This window comes from Rhinopithecus bieti, unplaced genomic scaffold (genome assembly GCF_001698545.2).
Source record: "Rhinopithecus bieti isolate Rb0 unplaced genomic scaffold, ASM169854v2 scaffold_21542, whole genome shotgun sequence".
Taxonomy (NCBI): domain Eukaryota; kingdom Metazoa; phylum Chordata; class Mammalia; order Primates; family Cercopithecidae; genus Rhinopithecus; species Rhinopithecus bieti.
The window spans coordinates 2138785-2154611 of record NW_016810483.1 but is presented as its reverse complement, the minus strand read 5'-3'; the positions used below and the strand labels follow the sequence as shown (position 1 = coordinate 2154611).

Sequence of the window (15827 nt, the reverse complement as noted above, 5' to 3'; positions counted from 1 at the left end):
AAGGAACCCGGGCGGGGGGGGGGCACACATCTCCTTTACCTATGACAGTAAACAGTATTTTAAAGTGCAAAGTGCAACTACCAGCCAAAAAATAATAATTAAGCACAAATATATTAGTAGTTAATCCCTAGCTAAAAACCAACATTTAAAGTCTGCTAAGCCAAACCTGTGAGTAAAGTAATACTCTTGGGGGAAGAAAGAAAGGTTGGTGCATAAACTCAAGAGTATAGGGCTCACTGTGAATTCTCAAAACTGGGAAGAGCCAAGAAAAAACTCTACACATGTTTTATTTTAAAATTACTATTTGATACTGATTCCAAAACCAAAGTGTTTTGTAAAATATTTTCACAGTAGGTGGCATCACTTATCAACTGTAGGAGGGGGGTGGTGGCTTGGAGCATTTTCCTTTATTAAGTTATCAAATAATCATTTAAATGGCTTTCACACATTCTGTTCCATTTGAGATACACCTACAAGTAAAGCAGGCTTGCCAGAGAACGGGAAAAAATTCCAGTAGATTCCAACTACCCAGATACTTGTTTTTCCCTCCGCTCTTTAATCATAAGAAGGGGAAAAAAGCAAGTTTGCAAATCTACTTTTTTTGTTAAGTAACAGATCACTTTGGTGAAAAATCATATTTCTGCAGCTGACAGTGAAAGTCTCCTTTTCTTTCAATGAGGACAATTTGGTTTAAAATAGCTTCTTTACTTAAATGAACCATGAATCGATTTATAAATCCTGACAAGGAAAGATGAAGATGTAAGCTTTAAAACTCAAAAAATAACTAAACATAAGCACAGTGATGTTTAGGCATGATAGCACCTGCAAACATGCTTCCTTCTTGTTTTGCATTCAAGAGAAGCAAAGTGAACTGATTCTCCTTTTTACCTTATAAATACAATGAATAAAAAGCCATGACCTCTGACGGTATGAATAAGACAGAACCAATCCAACTACAGCTACCTTATAGGAAAAAAAAAAAAAAAAAAAAATAGGAGGTATTTTCTAATCTTTCAAGAGAGAATTAATTTATTATAAATGTCCAAAGTGGGGAAAAAATACACAACACCAACTTGTTGATTCACTGGTTATTTTGGAGAAACATGAATTCTGGACACTTCAAATTTCTCTTCCTGCATTAGGAAAAAAACGTAAATCAACGACAAGCACTGTTTATCAGGCAATATTTTTAAACTATAAAGTTAAGACAGAAAAATTCCAGGGAAATATAAGTTAAAATAACGATAAAAGATGAGTGAATAGAAAAGCCTCTCTATTTTCTTTTCATTATGGTGCATAAATAATTCTGGTAGATTCAACTAGATTATGGTCTATGGAGATATCAAAGAATGTAGGGTATCAGGACTTAGATTCCTAGAAATTTAGAATGAGGGGAACAGGCAATTTGCCAAAGGGCAAAGAGTTCATACTTCAATGTTATCTCCTGTATGAAAGCCACATCCATTTCCTGGGTGACCCTTCAATTGTATGTGCAAAGAATTCTATACCTAAGAAAAAGTTATGCGGCTCAAAGGATAACTGGTACTTGGGCCTGTTTCAGCATCATCACCTGAAAGGGATTTCTGAGGGTTGTCTGTCTCTCTTGTCAGGTCACATCTGAAGGAATAGCATGTGTTTAAAAAGTTAATTTGGAAGGGGCTAGGTGGCTTAGCAAACTGAGATAATATAAAAAGAATCTGATAGTATCAAAATAAAAGATGTGCCACTATTTCTTAATAATATCCCATCAGCCAATTTCACATGCAGTAAATCATAACAATTAGAGAAGGGAGGGGAAATACATTTCAGGCAAGCACTATGGATTATCAGTGGCTGGCACTCCTTGAGAGGAAGATTCATAGGCCACAGTTAGGCTTGCTGAGAAAAAGTACTGTGATCAATTAGCAATGTCTGCTATGAGAACTGGCAGAGGGGAGAAGCAGCACTAATAATAGTTATTCTACCTATCTGCTAGCTATAACTCCACAGGATCCCTCAACTGATGCTCCTTGTCATCTCCATGGTAGTACACAAAAGCTACAGTAAATAAATAATGATGTCTTCTTTATGGCAGGAAGCTTATTCATATCCACAGATCTCAAAAAATGAAAACAGAGGCCGGGCGCGGTGGCTCAAGCCTGTAATCCCAACACTTTGGGAGGCCGAGACGGGCGGATCACGAGGTCAGGAGATCGAGACCATCCTGGCTAACACGGTGAAACCCCGTCTCTACTAAAAAAAATACAAAAAAACTAGCCGGGCGAGGTGGCGGGCGCCTGTAGTCCCAGCTACTCGGGAGGCTGAGGCAGGAGAATGGCGTAAACCCGTGAGGCGGAGCTTGCAGTGAGCTGAGATCCGGCCACTGCACTCCAGCCCAGGCGACAGAGCGAGACTCCGTCTCAGAAAAAAAAAAAAAAAAAAAAAAAAAAAAAAAAAAAAAAAAAAAAAAATGAAAACAGAGAATAGAAATTCCAAAAAATGAAAGAATAAGAAAATGGGGTCAGGGTTTGGTGTGGTGGCTCATGCCTGTAATCCCAACACTTTGGGAGGCTGAGGTGGGAGGATTCCTTGAGTTCAGAAGTTTCAGACCAGTCTGGGCAACACAGCTAAAACCCTGTGTCTACCAAAAATACAAAAAATCTAGCCAATTGCAGTGATGCACACTTGTAGTCCCAGCTACTTGGGACGATGAAGAGGGAAGATCTCTTGAGCTCTGACGATGGAAGTTACAATGATCGCACCACAGAGCAAAACTCTGTCAAAATAAACAAATAAATTTTAAAAAGCAAGAAAAACAGGGACCAGGTGCAGTGGTTCTCTACAATGCTACTACCACTACTACGACTACGACTGCTACTAGTACTACTAATACAAACATAAGCTGGGTGTGATGACATGTCCCTATAGTTCCACTTACTCCGGAGACTGAGGTGGGAGGATCACTTGAACCCAGGAGATGGAGGCTGCAGTGAGCTATTATTGCACAACTGAACTCCAGCCTAGGCGACAGAGTGAGAACCTATCCCCCCAAGAAGGAAAAGAAAGAGAAGAAAAAAGAGAGAGAAAGAGAGAAAGTGAAAAACAGAAAGGGAAGAAAGGGAGAGAAGGGGAGGGAGGGGAGGGGAGGGGAGGAGAGGGGAAGGGAGGGAAATAGCTTCCAATTTGTATCGAGAAAGGTCTGTGGTCCAACTCATAAAAAACTGAGGGAGCAGGATCTGAGCTTCTGTAAATCCACAGCTTACCATGATTGAAAGGAAGGTTAAAGCACGTGCTATAGTTTTTTTTTGTTTGCTTTTTTTTTGAGATGGAGTTTCACTCTTGTCGCCCAGGCTAGAGTGCAATGCGCGATCTCGGCTCACTGCAACCGCCGCCTCTGGGGTTCAAGAGATTCTCCCACCTCAGCCTCCTGAGTAGCTGGGATTACAAGTGCCCACAACCATGACTGGCTCATTTCTTTCTTTCTTTCTTTCTTTTTTTTTTTTTGTATTTTTAGTAGAGACAGGGTCTCACCATGTTGGCCAGGCCGGTCTCAAACTCCTGACCTCAGGTGATCCGCCTGCCTCGGCCTCGCACCTGCCTGGCTGGTGCTGTAGTTTTATACATTGTATTCTCTGATTCCTGGGGATGCCAAGAAGGACAAAAGAGGATCAGGACTTGCATATTTTTGGAAAACAAGGAAGATAGCTAAGAAAACTTTTTAAAATGCATAAAAGTTGAATCAAAAAGAGAACTTAAGACCTTGGTAAAATCGACATTCCTTTTAGCCCAAATCAAACATCATTACATGACAGAGAAATTTTGCTCTTTCTTCGAGGGTTTGTGTTCTTAATGTTCTCTGGAACTGTCCTTATTATCTGGGGTGGTAGGGCTGCTTCCAGTCCTGGCTTTTATACAACCCATACTGACCTTTGGTGGTGCAAACGATGTTTCTTGCATGCCAATTTGGGGAGATCGAGGCAGAAGGGTATACCTTCAATGACAAGTCATTAAAATCGCTTTTACATGTTTAATATTATAAGTAAACAAAAAAAGAAAAGAAAACTTTGAAGCATTAAATCGAAACCACAAAAAATCTTTTTGGATAACCAGAGTATTTGCCAAATGGCTGTCGGGAACAAACACCTCAAAACACAACAGAGTAAAAGGACACTAACCATTCATTATATTCCAACTTCAAACTAATCCAATCAGCACACTCATCCTCCACCACTGGAGATCACCTGACAAAATGGACAAGCCAAGAGTACCAAAGACTGTCCTTCCAAAACATTTCCTCTGCCTTCACCCTTGCAAAAGAACTGATGATAATATATGGGTGAGTGGGGGGAGGCGAGGATGCTCTTCAAATCCTTAGAGGCACAAGTTGTACTGCCTACGGAAAGTTTTGTCACCCCAAAGACATCTCCAAGAACAGCTCTTTGATTTTGTTCAGAAAATGGGTTTGCTGTGGACAGAGATGGAGGCTGTCCTCTCTGAGGTGTCTGCAAAGAAAGGTTTAGTGCAGATGAGTTTAAGGCATTTTCCTCCCCAGTTATGCACAGGACAAAAGCTAACATTTACATTATTCCCCTGTGAAGGTTCAAAGAGTGACTTTAGGCCAACTGTGGATAAGATGATTGCAAATGGAAGCACTGTATGGAAAATATCAGGCAGTAATCATATCCAGGAGCCAGTGGCCCAGAGATAGAAACACCCTGAAAACCAATTGATACTAATGAATCTGCAGCTTCAGGGCAGAACAGGGCAGGACGAGGGGTGAAAATTTTAAGCACTTAACAAGTAAGTGGGCACATTTCATGCTGGGTACTGATCTTTGCCAGGACCCAGTCTTCCTATGGTCATCTCACATCTAATACCCTGTCCCTTGACTTCTGAAGGACCAAAAAGTAAAGTGAGATAATATCCCACTTGAATGTCTGCTTTTAATGGACGACATGACAGCTATAATTTCCATGTGCTCATTCCAGTGAAGGCTTCCATTTATTCTGATGGGGGAAAAAAAATCTTAGCAAAGCGACTGTAGATCAAAGTCCTCTTGGATTTTAAGGACTGACATAGATGTTTAGGGAAAAACTTTTTGGTGTATAACTCACTTTTCTGTAGGGGTTGGGGTTACTGAAAACTTACAATTAAAATTACGCTTTCCCTAAATCATCTATACAGTAAATAGAATGTAGGAAAGATGTGGATATTTAATGAACATCAATTACGAAACCTCTAGAAAAAAATTAAAGACTCTTTTTATAAGCCAAACAACACTGCTCTGATTTGGCAACCATTGAATGTTGACATCTCCGGTTAAAGCTATGACATCTGTTACCTGCCTTTATGTAGTCAACAAGCCTCCTGAAGGCAGGGAGCCCACCACGCCTAATAAGGAGGTATAAAATCAGTATTTGTTAAGTGATGTACATTCCTAGAATGTTTTTTGTTTTTTTTTTTTTTCTCTTGAGACAGAGTTTCACTCTGTTGCCCAGGCTGGAGTGCAGTGGTGCAATCTCAGCTCACTGCAACCTCTGCCTCCTGGGTTCAAGTGATTCTTCTGCCTCAGCCTCCTGAGTAGCTGGGACTAAAGGTGCGTGCCACCACACCCGGCTAATTTTTTGTATTTTTAGTAGAGACGGGGTTTCACCGTGTTGGTCAGGACAGTCTCTGTCTCCTGACCTCGTGATCCACCTGCATCAGCCTTCCAAAGTGCCGGGATTACAGGCGTGGGCCACCGCACCCAGCCAATGTTTCTCTCTTTAAGAAACTATACTTACACAATAGTGTAAGGTACATTCTGTACTAGGTAAAGAACACATATTAGGAGAGTATTGAGGAGACAAATGCATCTATTTACCTAAGGCAAATGCCCCAATAAAAGCCTGTGGCTCCAGCACCCCATGTAACAATTCTTGCAAATAATCAAAGCCCAGGATAAGAGAATCACCTAGGAACATTCAAGGAGTCCCATTCTCTCCTCTCTGCTGACCTATGCTCATGGAATCATTACAGAAAATGAGCCAATGTTTACTGGCATCAAGGTCACACACTGGGTATAGAATAGAAACATTCTGCAAATCCAAGTTCTCTAAAATAGTGGGGTAGGTGCTATATTCTCAATTTGATTAGGAAGGGCAGGATGTTGAAACAATGGAAAGGATTACCTCCCTTAGTGTCTCCCATGTAGAAATATTTGCTGTGTGTTGTTTCATCGCCATGTATTTCCTAAGCCCCTAAGTTCCCTGTAGCATGCTTTCATTGCGGCTCTCGATTGACTTTTGGGATAAATCTTTGAGCTACCACCCTCCAGCCCCCACGATCTACCAGTCATTCTGTCTACAGAGATATCATGTAGATTCTAGAGCTTCAGTGTCCCACAGACATAAAATGAGAGGCACAGAGGCAAGCCACATGTGTAATTTAAAAATTTCTAGTAGCCACATATAAACAAGCAAAAAGGGCTGGGTGCAGTGGCTCGCGCCTCTAATCCCAACACTTTGGGAGGCTAAGGCAGGAGGATGGCTTGAGCCCAGAAGTTGGAGACCAGCCTGGGCAACATCAAGAGACCTTATCTCTACAAAAGACAGTAAAATCATTAGCTGGGTGTGATGGTGCTTTCCATACTCCCAGCTACTCAGAAGGCTGAGGTGGGGGGATTGTTTGAGCACAGGTGATTGAGGCTGCAATGAGCCATAATCCTGCCACTGCACTCCAGCCTGGGTGATGCAGCGAGATCCTGTCTTAAGGAAAAAAGAAAAGAAAAGGAAAAGAAACGAAAGGAAAAAGAAAAAAGAAGTAGTGAAATTGATTTTAAAAATACATTTGGGCCAGGTGCGGTGGCTCACGCCTGTAATCCCAACACTTTGGGAGGCCGAGGCAGGCAGATCACAAGGTCAGGAGTTCAAGACCAGCCTGACCAACATGGTGAAACCCCATCTCTATTAAAAATACAAAAATTGGCTGGGCATGGTGGCTCATGCCTGTAATCTCAGCACTTTGGGAGGCTGAGGCGGGCAGATCACAAGGTCAGGAGATCGAGACCATCCTGGCTAACACGGTGAAACCCGTCTCTACTAAAAATACAAAAAATTAGCCAGGTGTGGTAGTGGTGGGCGCCTGTAGTCCCAGCTACTTGGGAGGCTGAGGCAGGAGAATGGCGTGAACCTGGGAGGCGGAGCTTGCAGTGAGCCGAGATCCCACCACTGCACTCCGGCCTGGGCGACAGAGCGAGACTCCGTCTCAAAAAAAAAAAAAAAATACAAAAATTAGCCAGGCATGGTGGTGCATGCCTGTAATCCCAGCTACTCGGGAGGCTGAGACAGGAGAATCACTTGATCCCAGGAGGCGGAGGTTGCAGTGAGCCAAGATTGTGCCATTGTACTCCAGCGTGGGTGACACAGCGAGACTCTATCTCAAAAAAACAAAAAAAAAAGGATTTAATTTAATATATCCAAAATATTTTAATTTCAACATGCAACTAATATAAAAGGTGAATGAGATAGTTAACCTTCTTTCTTCTTTTTTTCTACTAAGTCTTTGGATGCCAGCATATATTTTATACATATGGCATACCTCGATTGGGGCTAGCCACACTTCAGGGCTCAAGAGTCACATCTGGCTGGTAGCTACCATAGCAGACAGTGCAGGCCTAGAAGCATTTCAAGATCCTGGCCTGGAAGAGTTTCTGTACGGTATGAGAAACCGACGCTTTACAGACTGTCATCACTTCCCATGCTTGAATTGGGATTGTGGAGAAATGGAGCCAAGGAACGGTGCTATGAAAGGAGTATCAGGAAGCACAGAGTTTCCTTGAAATGTTCCTACTGCTTTCTCTACATGTGGCCTGTATATATAAATGAAAGTGCAAGCAATGAATCCATACGTGTACATGGGGATACGTGTAAACACATATGGACCCATGTATCTATAAGTTCCACAGCTGATATTCATTCTGTCACCTGTCAAGATAACAGTAAGGAGGGCTTCAATCAAAGGGAAGGAGACAGCACAGCATTCTCCTCCCCCAGGAAAAAGGATAATTTAACAACAGTCTCATTTGTGTGTCTGGAGGGGGAAGGGGAGAAGGAAGAGAAGGTGGCTCCCTGCCAGGAATTTACATTATACTAAAAGACTGAGAAATTAGGAGATTCTCAGTTACTTAAGGTGCACATATAATCTAACTCCAAAAAACAAGATAACTATGAAAGGCTTTTTATTCCATAGGCACTCAAAATATATGAAATTAATAAATCAATTAAACAGTAAATTAACTAATTTAAGAGCATAAAATACTCACAGGCTACATAAAGACTAGCGGGAACCACGCAGTGGTGATTCAGTGAGCAAGGGCTTTGCAGGCAGACAAGCAGGGCTTCAAAGCTCAGCTTGGTCACTTTCCACCTGCATAAGCAAGTTATTCAATCCGAGTGAATGTCTGTTTCCTCATTAGTAAGTAGGGACAAATAACAGTTACCTTGCCAGGCCTCTATGAAAACAGAGTATATAAAGTGCCTAGGCTGCTACCTGGAACACTACTGCCGTTCAATAAATGAATGTACAAAGCATAAGTATGCCTCTAAAGGGGTGTGTGTGTGTGTGTGTGTGTGTGTCTATAAGGAAAGGCAAGACTCAAGTGCAGTGGCCAGGAGTGAGGTCTCTGGGGTTTTCCTGAAGGAATACTTGTCTTGGTTCCAGCTCTAACAGCTGTCTGACCTGGGACAATGTCTGCATCACAGCTGCCACATGGAAAAGATTAGAATAACAGCACCTATCTTGAAAAGCAATTGGTAAGATTCTATGGCATTAAAGATGACAAGCGTTCAGAACAGTTCTAGACCATAGCTGTAGCTCAGTAACTAAGAGTGACTATTACCGTTACAGGCATTCATAAATAACCGGGGCTGAGGTGGCTTCCCATCTAGGATTGCTCCTGTCCACCCGCAAGCACTTATGAGTGGCTCCCCCACGCAAGGGAGGGATCAGGGAAGAGCAGGTTGAAGAGGTTTACAATCCCAACATCATTGTGCATATTTTATAGCTTTGCACTTTAGAGAGCATTTTCTTCTCTATTTTCTCATTTGATTTCTTTCTTATTTCCTCAAAAGTCCTCAGGAATAAGCAAGTCCATTTCATCAGGAAATAGTTCTTCAACACCTACTTATGTGCAAGGCATTAGTGTAAGTGCTGGGAATTCAGAAAACCATTCCTTGCCCTCAGAGAGCTTATGCTCTAGTGGTACTTCATCCATTTGTCTTCCCACCTTCCTAGAAGTAGGAAGTTTCACAGTGGGAATACGGGGTTGCATAGGAGCTTGGTCTGAACCGAGAAAATCCAGTCTACATGATGGGATAAAAACTAAAAATTTCCACACTATTATATGAAATCATTTCTCCTCTCCCCTGTCTCCCTCAATTATATTAAAAACCAAAAAGCTGGCCAGGCGCAGTGGCTCACGCCTGTAATCCCAGCACTTTGGGGGGCCAAGGCAGGCAGATCACAAGGTCAGGAGATCAAGAACCAGCCTGACCAAGATGGTGAAACCCCATCTTTGCTAAAAATACAAAAAATTAGCCGAGTGTGGTAGCGTGCGCCTGTAATCACAGCTACTCAGGAGGTTGACGCAGGAGAATCCCTTGAATCTGGGAGGTGGAGGTTGCAGTGAGCCGAGATCGCACCACTGCATTCCAGCCTGGGCGACAGAGCAAGACTCCTTCTCAAAAACAAAAACAAACAAACAAATAACAACAAAAAAAGAAAACCAAAAACCTCCACATTTCAAAAAAGTATAATATTGGATATGGAATTAGAGCCATAGTACAAATATTTCTACAAGGTTTTTTACACACACTTTGAAGCCTATGGTATTTTTGAAAGTATGTAAAAGCAGAAAAAAAAAATGCTTTTTAAGTGTTACGCTTTGCTTTAAAGCAGTCTGACATTGTGTCAAGTGTGACAGCCTTTGCTTAACTCAAACACAACTGGGAGACGTTCACCTCCACTGAGAATTCCAAAGTTGGACAAAATTCCGTATTCTGGTTGTCACTGCTACCAGGTTGAGTGAGTCCCATGTACAATTTGCCATGGTAATACCAGGAAATTTCTGCCTGTCAAAATATTAGAAAAGGCAGCCTCTTATCAGAGAACTGCTGGGGGCAGGGTTGACAATCAACTAGGAAGAACTTTGGGTCAAGAGATGGAGAACTGGGGGGTTTCAAAAGGAAGTACAAGACTTTCACCGTCCCAAAAAATGAGAATGGATGCAGTTGATTTCTATTTTATTTTAATACTTTTTTCCATTTGCTGAGGAAGTAGCCTGCAGCAGAGTCAAACAGCTTGAACTATTTTTAGGCCTATGACCCTTTTAAAAACACAGTGCTAAATTCAATCCTCGGTTACACCCACTCAACTCCCACTGGCTTCGGCGAGAGCCATGGGGAGAATTCGTTCATGATGTAAAAGAGTTTAGTTATGCTCTTCGCATTCTTTGGTTTGAATGGAAGGGCAGTGTACTGGCCAAAGGCCATGAAAAGGCACATGGCTGGTCTGGCTCAAGCAGGGTAGCAGTGATGGGCCTACAAATGGAAGAGCATCTATGTGCAAAGCGTCTCCATTCTTACACAACTAGATGAAATGGGTGGTTTTTGGATAATCCAGGCAGAATGGGGAAAATAAGAAGTTCCTGTTGAAAATGTCATTCAGTTATATCTCAGAATTGTATTTTTGTTTTGTTTTGTTTGACAGAGTCTTGCTCTGTCACCCAGGCTGGAGTGCAGTGGCGTGATCTCAGCTCACTGCAACCTCCACCTCCCGGGTTCACACCATTCTCCTGCCTCAGCCTCCTGAGTAGCTGGGATTACAGGCACGTGCCACCATGCCCGGCTAATTTTGTTTCTGTATTTTTAGTAGCGACAGGGTTTCACAATGTTAGCCAGGATGGTCTCAATCTCCTGAGCTCGTGGTCTGCCCACCTTGGCCTCCCAAAGTGCTGCATTACAGGTGTGAGCCACCGCACCCAGCAAGAATTGTTTAATAATATAATCTCATCTATGAAGGCCCAGATTTGAAGAATCTTAACAGTGAAGCTAAATTAAACTTTCACCTTTGCCGGGTGCAGTGGCTCACGCCTGTAATCCCAGCACTTTGGGAGGCCGAGGCGGGCGGATCACGAGGTCAGGACTTCAAGACCAGCCTGGCCAACATAGTGAAACCCTGTCTCTACTAAAAATACAACTAAATTAGCTGGGCATGGTGGTGGGTGCCTGTAATCCCAACTACTCGGGAAGCTGAGGCAGGAGACTCGCTTGAACCTGGGAGGCAGAGATTGCAGTGAGTTGAGATCACGCCATTGTACTCCAGCCTGGGTAACAGTGCAAGACTCCATCTCAAAAAAAAAAAAAAAAAAACAAAACCAAAACAACAAAACAAAAAACTTTTACCTCCAATTACCATAAGGGAGCACAGGAAATTCACTGCTGCTGAAAGCAACACAATTTGTGACCATAAACTCCAGAACAGTGGAGAAAAAGCCATCATTTTAAATAATAGGTCCCAAGTCTGACTTGGGGGTGAGTGGAGAGCATTTGGCATCTCAAATTACTTTAACAGGGGGCCCTGTCACATCCCATGGAAAGGACACTCTGGTCTCCCCTCCACCCTCTAATCCTTCTTTCTTAAAGGAACACTCAGCAAGATAATGAATCCTTTAAATGTTACATCTTCTGTCGCGCATTATTGTGGTGCCGAAACTCTTCACATCAAACAGTCATCAGGACTATTACAAAGTGGGCTTATAAGAGAGGGGCTGAAAAGGAGCTGTGTGAAAAGAAGTGGAAAATTAAAGCTGAAGCAGTCGAAGAAAGGGCTTAATTTACTGGCATGTACAGTATGCAAATGAGATTACTCTCAGCTTAACTGCATCATTTATGTCCATAATAACGGCATCATCATTACAGGGCTCAAATTAAATTACACCATAATTAGCATATCAAAGTGATTGGTTAAAGTTTAAAACAAATACCCAATTTTGTTAATGAACAGCTGTAATTGTCATGTACACTTCAGTGAAAACTCTCTAAACAAATATATGTTTTAGAAGAGAGGAAGATTTTTTTTTTTTTTAAGGAGACAGGTCTGTAGCAGAGGTAAATTGCCTAAAAAAAAGAATGACATGGACTATTCTATTAATGTTAATATATGCTGATCATTTTCAGGTAATAAAACATTCTATCAAAACAAGGCTTCGCTCATATTTAGACACCTTCCCTGCTCTTGAAAGTGACAAACCACCAGAAACCTGCTTCTACTTGCAGCAACGATAACAATACAGGGGTGACCTGTCTCGAACAAGCAAAGGACATGTTCAGTAACATGCTATTACTAACCCCTCATACTCATTTAAAAGACATTCGTGTTCACATCGTGCTGAGTCAAAGCTGATTTTTTTTCCCCCATTCCAGCCCAAAGAGGGAAGAGTGACAGAAAACTTGCTGCATCTATGGGGTGGACCAAAACGCTCCTAAGCTGACGCCCTGATAACATATTAGACAGCCTCCAACTCAATTTCTCTTCATCGAATCATAGCTACACAGCAGTCTGAAACACACAGCTGCACTAGGGAAGTTTGCTCTTCCATCATTAAAATACATCTGGAGGAACAACTAGCTATTTTGTCAATTTTGGCTGGAATCAGAGTGCACACAAATTTCGTATGTGTAAAACCAGACACTAATAATAAGCTTGTTTCCAAACCTTTTTGTTATAACCATTAGACGTCAGAAGAGTTTCTATACAAAAAGATTTGTCAATAATCTGGAGGCTCGCATGTGAAAAAGCTTTCCGCCTAAGATTCTCCAATTTCTTAACAACGTACCCCATATGTCCTCTGAGACAACTGTGAGGGTACATCGCTGTGATACACAGCATGGCAAGCCAAAATATATTTTGCCCAAAAAGAAAAAAAAAAAAAGCACTTTCAAATATACTTAACAAGCAAATTGAATGTCTTATTAAAATCGTATTATCTAAACAGTGTTCAAAAATTTAAAGAAAGTAGCTTTTCATTTTATTCATCGAGGAATCCATTAAAGCTCAGGCTCTGAAGTAGTATGTAAATTATGTGCCTTTCAAGGTAGAGCTAGGGCAAATTCACTCCATCAACTAATGATGAACCTCATTATGTGCAGGGAGGATTCATAATGAGGAAAGAGCCACCCGCCATTCCATGTTCTAACATAAATCCCTGTAAAATTTGAATATCTCCCCGTCTAATTAAAGGCTACTAATTCCAATCACCCCTCCATGGCCCCAAAGTAAAATAAACCTCTCTAAAAGCACAGACTACAGTTATATTTCTAAAGCAGTACTCGATCCTGTTTGGACTCAGAACCTTCCACTCAGATGTGTTTTACGACAAGCATAATTAGCAGCTTTCTAAGAAATAAACTTTGGGGCTGCTCAAGCTTCTTTTGGTTAAATACACTGAATTTCTATTTTTCAAAGAGCTTCACCTTGACAGGGCTACAGTGCATGCACAGAGATGATCCGCAGCCAAGAAACCAACAGGAATGTGTGAGCATAGTAATAACGTAAAATAAAATTCTTAGCACTCGAGTTCCGTGATGAAGCTGAGATGTTCAGAAAAAGCCAAGCACTGTGGCATGAACCCGAGATTGCATTTGGATGGGGATGCATTCAAATCTGCTTGGGAATGACATACTTGATTCTGGAACAAACTGCTCACTTTTAATGTGGTTTGAACTAATGAACAAGTACGTCCCAGCATCTTAAGCCAAAGAAGGGCTATTCCCTCTTCTAATCACCAACTTTGATTTTTTTTAATTGAAAACTATAGAAAGAAAATACATCGTTGCCAAACATATTTATTATGATTAATAGCCTGTAATATCTCTCACCAAGGCTTAATTTGCTCTTGTTTTCAATTATGAAGCTGCACCACTCTATTCCAGTCCCCTTTTCAGGTAGAGATGAATTTCTTGTGGTCTTTACTCTTTCTATTGTATTGCCACCCAGCAATGGGCACAATTAGTTAAAAACAGCAAACCTCCACCTTGGCTCCAACAGAGCACCAGATTACACAAAATTAGAGAAGAAAATAATTGAGAAGTAAGTGAAGGTGTCCAAGGAATTAAAGCAATTAGACCAAAGGGGAAAAAAAAAGTACATATGCCAGTCACCCAAACACACCTTCATATTCAAATTTAAAAGAAAAGAAAAAAGTCCTAAATCTGTTAATTTCGATAAACTCAGTGCAGTCCCTCATCAGGGAATCTTAGCTGCTGCCATAAATTCAAGCATCCCCAAAGGTCTGAAACCCCAGTTTGGTAATACAATGTACACATCAGTGTTATATCAGTGTGGATTATCCAAACCTAACGAGTCCATTCTACTAAAGATGCTGCCGCTACTTCAAGTTGCATAAAAATAAACTCCACTACATAAAAGCTGCCACAGTGCGTGCGCTCTCATCCCTCGGCTCCAAGCATGATGTCTCCCCCCTCTTTTAGGTCAGCCACTCATGCATTAGGAAGACATCCCTCCCAAAATAACTTGGCCCTCCCCCCGAAGCACAGAGTTGAGCAACCTACCTTTGTTCTGGAGTTGCAGATAATAACAGGCAAGCCTCAAGACCATGAGGATTTGGAAAAGATGAGGAGAGTTGAAAAAAGGGGGGGAAAAAAAAAAGAAGAAGAAGAAGAAAAAGAAAAAGAAATACGCCCAAGTAGAGAAGAATTGGAAGAAACAGCAGGAAAAGGCTTCTAATGAAACTGTTGTGGCTGCCACAGATCGGGGGTGTTTTCAGCAGTGTTTACACCACACCAGTGAGTACACACCTCTGCTACATCTCATCCACAACTGGTGGCATTTTTTTTTTCTGAATCCATGCATGACAATTAAAAGCACTGCACCTCTCTGTTTGGGTGGGGGACCACAAAAGACCTCCGCAATATTTCTTTACAATGTCTATATCACTGATGAGCATTAGTTTGAGTGACAAAGGTCCCAGGCTAAATCAACATTCTTACCTTAATGTTCCTAGTAAAAGGCTCCAGGAAACATAACTCATGAGATATGTATGTACAGATATATCTCAAGGAATTAATCCAGAGCCCTCAGATGAAGTGAGGGGGGAAAAAAAGGGAAAAAAAGAAAAAAAAAGAAAAGCCAGTGGCTTACATTTCCAAACAAACGCAGCTCAGCCTGGGGAAGCGATGGCATAAAAACAGGTTTGCATATACAGAGCTCAGTGGCAGAAGCGAGAGTTCTGTAGGATTTATTTGACACTTATTTTCCGGGAAGCCTTTTGTGGAGTTGTACCGTTTGTTTCTTATTGTCTGAGAAGCAGTTAGGAGCTTTCTCCCGGAGGGGGCCTCTCAACCCCTGGCTTGGCCTCCTCTGACTGGGAGGTAACCATATTAGGATGTGTATGGTAAAGTAAACAATAACATAGTTGCAATGAAATGGAATTTTTTTTCCCCCAGCTAATGGTGTTGGGGTCAGTCCTGTCGTTTCAGCCATTCCCACTAATTTTGTTTCCTAGTTCAAACAGGCCCTCCTCCTCCTTTTTTTTTTCAAGTGTTAGCTGTTTCCAAATATCTGACTGTAAATTTGCTGAGAATGTTTGCAATGTAAGAAAAAGCTTTTAACATCCAAATAAAGATCGTGCCAGTTTAATCATTAAAAGGGATGTGAATTCTCAATCCCTTGCAGAGATACAAGCCTTCTCTACCCACCCACCCCCTCCCCATCTTTCCCTGAAGGTTAAAATTACTTGGTCATTTAGAAGTACCTGCTAAATAAATCAGATTTTTAAAGAACGAGACCGT

At 41.6% G+C, this 15827-nt stretch overlaps 1 protein-coding gene across 8 annotated transcripts in view; it reads right to left on the bottom strand.

The window, feature by feature from the left end:
• FOXP1 (forkhead box P1) overlaps nucleotides 1-15827 on the bottom strand; it is a 639921-nt gene that overhangs the window by 281725 nt on the left and 342369 nt on the right. The window contains exon 1 of one of the 8 annotated variants that reach the window (XM_017892167.1): nucleotides 15027-15337. The exons of the other annotated variants lie outside the window; for them this stretch is intronic. The gene's annotated coding sequence lies outside the window, so the exon portion shown is untranslated. Of the gene's footprint in view, nucleotides 1-15026; nucleotides 15338-15827 lie in introns of those variants that run through there. 8 annotated transcript variants of the gene reach the window in all.